The following is a 5,809-nucleotide window of genomic DNA, read 5'->3' as shown; positions in this document are numbered from 1 at the left end:
GTGTTGAATCCAACCACTTAAGGAGTTTTTCAAGACCAGCGTGGATTTGAGAGGGAAAGAAAAATGCAATGCAGTGAGAGGGCTGCAAGAGGGTCTCTAAGACTATGATTTTGTGAAAACACAAAAAGGTCCTGTGGTCCTTCATCACAGCAGTGTCCAGAAAACCCAAGAAGTTTTCATTGAGGGGATACCTTTGAGGAAGGAGATGAAGTAAAGCATTTCAGATGCCTTCGAGTTCTTGAGAATCCTGAAAACGGTTGTTTGAAGCTTTTTTCTTTTGCTAAGTGGATTAGAGATTTGGTTGGATTAGGGCCTTAATAAATACCTACAGTGTTTGTCTTTCATCTGCGAAATGTTTGCCTGCTTTTAAATAGACTATTCTTGTTTGCTCCAGTGTTGTCATGTTGATGTGAAACTTTGGAAACAGGAATTCTGCTCTTAATTCAATAAAAGGATTTGGAAACCTGAGGCTAAAACTCGCCTCAAATATAACTGGTATAAATCCAGAGTAGCAGGACTTTATTTCAGTGCTGGAGAAGCAGCAGGAGACTAGCTCCTTGACAATTTTTGATGTCTGGATGACTTGTTTATTTGCCTCATGATAGTTTGCGGTAGTGTAGCTATTATTTTTAAAGCTCAGCCCTGGCCAGAGGGCAGCCGTTCTGTTCCACGTGACGGGGAAACCCAGCAGTGCTTCCCTGGGCAGGAGACAATTCCTTCGTCTGGAGACCAGAGGACCTCTGGCTACGGCAGCAGTGAATGGAGAGGCGAGGCCTGGCCATCTTCGCTAGTCCAGCAGCCGTGCGATTGTTAAACGAGAGCAGGTCTCGTGAAACGAGAGCAGACCTAGTGAAATCTGTAGGTGGCACCGAGTCAACGGGGTGCAAGGAAAGGTGGGGTCCAGCTGTGATCTTTCCCTCTGCTGCGCGCAACTGCTGCTGCTCCTCCCTCTGGTTGTCCTTTGTGGGGTGGTTTGGGTGGCCCAGTGTGCAGATGTGCTTGTGTGTGCAGTGGAGGAGGTGCTGCCTGATCTGTAGCCATAAACAGAGGAGTCATAAAACCTGCTCCCTGTCACTCTGGCTATCCTTTGGATGCTGTTAACTGATGAACAATTCAAAGGTGATAACTCGATGATGACAATTTATTGCAGCGATTTATAACTTCAGCCATGTACAATTAACAACCTACAAGCAATAGGACGGCAACGATGAAAATTTACTGCAGCCATTTGTCATTTATATTGGTGGCCAGAACAAAGTATGTCAAGGCACAAAGACAGGCCACAGACCAGGCGGTGGGAGCCAGCTGCCAGCTTTGCGGATGAGGAGGCCCCCAGCTCCAAGTGCTGACCCATGGCACACCAACCCCTTTTCACGCCCCTTCCTGTGAGGGCACGACCACATGGGTTTCATGGGCCTGGCTGCGTACTGGCATGATGGGGAGGGTTTCTCACTGCCTACGAGGACAAGGTGGAAGCGGCCGGTGGACCTGTCAGGACCTGCAGTTGCAAAATGAAGCGCAAGGCGGAGCAAGAGGCGGAGGAGGTGAAAGAGGTGCAGTTGTACAAAGAGGTTGTCATGATAGGCCTGACCCATGGTCTGAGGGTGGTGTTCAGCAAGATGGGCTGAGCTGGCTGACTCCTGGCAGGCTGGCATGACAGCTGTGCCTGCTCCCTCCCTCTCCCCTGCTCCCACTGCCCAGTCCGCAGGTCAGGGCAGCTCACTCATCCTCGCCAAGAGGCAGTAGAGAGGCACAAACCCAGCAAAGATTTTTCTGGTGGTGTAGTGAGCCACACCGGTTTGTCGAGGGCTCAGGTGAGCACTGAGGCAAAAGGGTTTGGGGCAGACAAGGAAGCGGTGGAGAAGAGTGAGAAAGACCGCTGCCCCTTTTGGAGGCAGTGAGACTGTCTGCGGTGACCGAAGGTGAGACAGTCCCAAACCTGCTTCCAGCCACTTGGGGAAGGGACAGGGTTGTGCCAGCTCTGCAGGCAGAGGTCTGTTTCCAAGGGCATTATTGACAGTCTCTTTGTAGAGCGGAGATTAGCTCAATAATGAATGCCTCAGCATAAATCAATGGTGGGACAGCTCCTGGACCTGGTGATTTTCCACCCTCTGCAGCTTCTGGGTAGCAGACCAGCGCAGGCTGCAGCCTAGCAAGGGACACCAGGGTGTACTTCAGCTCCGCCTTGGAAAGTGCTCAAGGAGCCCACTTGCTTTTGCTTCAGTTCAAGAGGGTGGCCTTTTTTCTTCAAGGTACATATCAGCAGCATTTTACATATCCTTCAGGCTGACATTTTTGCTTCAAGGAGCTGTAAAGGTCGCTGACACGGCTATTCAGATGCCATTACTCTCTCTTCAACACTACTCCGTCCTTTGCCATCTGATCTTTTCCTATTTGTGATAATGGGACTGGTTTTCATTCTGCCTGATGAAGACAGCTGGTACCTTGCAGTGTTTATTTCTGCTCTCATAGAATCTTTTAAAAGAACTGTATTGATCTTTAAAAAAGAGAATTACAAGGTCATAAGACAATTGTGGCATGCTGAATTGTGCAGCGTACATCAGTACCGGAGAGGTCAAGTCCTATGAGTGAAGGTGAATCATACCTGTGGAGTATAATGGTAATTGACCTGCATGTAGCATCTCATAGGGTGATATAAATTAGTACAATTTGTTGCTTACATTTTAAGAACCTGCTTTTCCAGTCACCATAGATGCATATAATAAAAACACTCCCTGTCCCAAAGACCTTATGGTGGCCATCTATTCAGACGACAAAAAAGCAGGTGGGAAAGAGCAATAAGAAAGAGGGGAGGCAAAGGATTTGAAAGGACACTGATCAACCCAATGATCACAGATGTCGGCCTACTGTCTACCTGCCCCTTGTCAGCTGATTTGTAGACATAAACAGTTGTTCAACCTCCTTTTTTTTCCACAGAAGACTCTTTCAATAATTGTCTTCTCTTCCTTTTTTTTTTGATGCCAGAGCAGGACAGTGGTAGACAAGTTGGTATTAGACACACACAGAAAGGAAGAAGTAAAGAAGGAATGAGAAGGTCCATGCCAGAATGGAGAGTAAACAGGGAAACTGTTTTGTGATCATGAGAGAAAGATGTCAAATGACAGCCTGAACAGTTTGGGCAAAATGGAGGTGTTATTCTCTGCATCTTTTTAATAGCTGATGATTAAATAAGAAGAAAGAGAGGCCAGGCAAGAGTACTTTACTATTAAAAGGGATAAGAAGGAAAAATTGTGTGATCTCCTAGGACAGATCACACACCCAGAGCTAAACTTGTCACAACAGAATCAGGTTGATTCATGAGTCTGTGTGTTGCGTGTAATTATACGTTATTTAAAAATAAAAAAAAAAAAAAAAGAAAAAATTTAAAAAAAGAATGGTCTTAAGGTTCAGCCACACTGCTCTTGCAGAGCTAAATCCTGCCCAAATTAGGGAGGAAGAAACACTGCTGAAAGGCCCTGAGTTGCAGGGCTCCTCCTGGCCAAACCAAGATTCCTCGGGATGGTTGAGGCAGTACGTTCTAGAAACGAAAACACACCCGGGCCTTCCTCCAAAGGCAGCTGTCGTGCTAGCAAGCCTAATAAACTAGCCACCCCCCCAAAACCACATGCCGCGGTAAGCTCTTGCGTGAGCTTGCCCACATGGTGAGCTGGTCCTCTGTGCTAGCGCTTTCTTGAGCGCGGAGAACCTGATCAGCTATATGGGCCGGAAAAAGAGGCCCCCTACATCTGCTGAACAGCACATGATAGGATTTAGCCAAGAGATGACTTAATTTCTGTGGAAATAGCCTGATTTTTTCCAAAGTGGCTGAGCACCACGCACATCCTACTGAGATGAGGGGAGGGGGAAGATGCAGGCGCTCAGCCTTGCTGAAGACCGCTGCAAAGGGCTGTGCTCCTCGACGTGATGTGGAGATGGGAAGGGCTGTCAGGTCCCGCACATCTTGCAGATATATTTTTTGTTCTTGCAAAATTCAGCTGTGGCTGAAAGGATCCAATGAAATCTTTTCTGACACAGAGACAAAGAGAGGAAACTTCAGCCTGAGCAGAGAACTGCTCAGAAATGTAGGAATGGGTGATAATAGGATTCAAAAAACCAGCATTGCAGCTTGAAGTGAAACCATTGCTACCCCAGAGGCTTGTGTATTCTGATCAAGAGTGGGAGGCAAATTAGGCTGGCAATACCTCTGTCTAGCCACCCCACCTGCAGAGTTTCCGAGCATGGTATTTCTGAGCTTTCTCTATTAAGCAGCTGAAGTTCAGCCCCTTCCACACTGCTAAAACCATTTCTCTCTCTCTCTCTCATATGTCCTTGATTAAGCGATGGCTACTGATAATATTAATCCTCCTCTGCTAGCACTCCTTCATCTAAACCGCTACTCTTAGTGAGGACTTCCAGTCCAGCTGGCTGACTTACTGCCTTCAAAGCTTCTGTTTTTCCCGACTCCCTCTGTCCGGTAATGCAGTGGGGAAAGGAAGGCAGTGCTCCATGGAGAACACCGACCGGGAAGGGACACAGACAGCCCGGGCTGCCAGGAGGCGGGCGCCAGGAAGTGTTGGGAAACACCCCGATCCTTCTTCGTGCTCACAGATGCTGGCATCAGACAACCTTGCCGTACCCCACCAATGGCACTGTTGAGAGTCTGGAGTTAGGTCAGTTAAAAATGTGCAAGCTATAGCTACTCTCTGCCCCCGCACAAGTTAATTGCACCATTAAATGTCAAACAGCTTTTGTTACCCTTTTCTGCCAATTGAGTGCCTGGTCTGAAAATGTGTTTTGCCCACCTACTCCATAAATTCTCACCATTTTCATCTTCCACAACGATTTCTCACTATCTCTTGCCTGACTTGTTTGCCTTTGCTGGTGTCATGGTTGCAGCTCTGGAAGCTCCTCCGTCCGGGGCACACGTATTTCTGAGGTGTGATTTGCTGTGTGCAGACATTGTTCTCCCACACCCTGTTGATTTAGTGGGGGTGGCACCTTTACACTGAATAGCAGAGCATTGCTCTGAATATGAAACAGCCTAAGAAGTAATAACCTCGTTGACCAAATGCCAGCTGATTTTGTAAGCCTAGAATGGATAAACCAGCAATAGCTTGGTATTTACTCGTCTGGTATGAGCTTCTCCATTTTGCAAGCTCAGTGTAGGATAGGCATGGAGGAGAAGTGAATATTGAGCTCTTCTTTAACTCTAGCTTTAGGGCTGGTTGGGTAAATCAAAGCACTCATGATACCGCCCTGTGGACAGTTTTATGCTGATCTGCCCATGCAACCATCTTCCTCCACGCATATTCCCTGTTGACGTTCCCCTCCACCTTGATATCCTTGTGGTCACGCTGGTGACCATATGGCCACATAAGCACTAGCATGACCATAAGGATATCGAGGTGGGGGGGGAAATCAAGGGAATATGCATGTGGGGAAAGAGGAGGAGGCAGGAGATTGACTCCATGATGATCACAGAACCTCTTGGACATACAGCTGATGGTGCGTGAGTCCACACATCTTCCTGGAAGTCACAAAAGCTAAGGGGCCCTGGCCCAGCCACCTCTACCTCTTGCCATATCATGGTTTTGGAGGTGGAGTAAAGATGCCCTGGAAGTTTAGTATTGGGGACAAGATGTTTGTGAACATGACAGGGCTCTTCTGCCAAGTGGCTAAGATGGTTTTTCAGTCACTTTGCATCACGCGAATGGGGGGTTTGGATCAAGCCCAAGGTTGTATGTGCGTGCTCAGGCTGCCCGGTGCTTTGGAGTATTGATGTTCAGACACCAAAAGAAATGTTGAATTG

Source organism: Charadrius vociferus, unplaced genomic scaffold, assembly GCF_000708025.1.
Source record: "Charadrius vociferus isolate BGI_N301 unplaced genomic scaffold, ASM70802v2 scaffold201, whole genome shotgun sequence".
Lineage (NCBI taxonomy): Eukaryota > Metazoa > Chordata > Aves > Charadriiformes > Charadriidae > Charadrius > Charadrius vociferus.
This window is presented reverse-complemented; position numbering follows the sequence as displayed.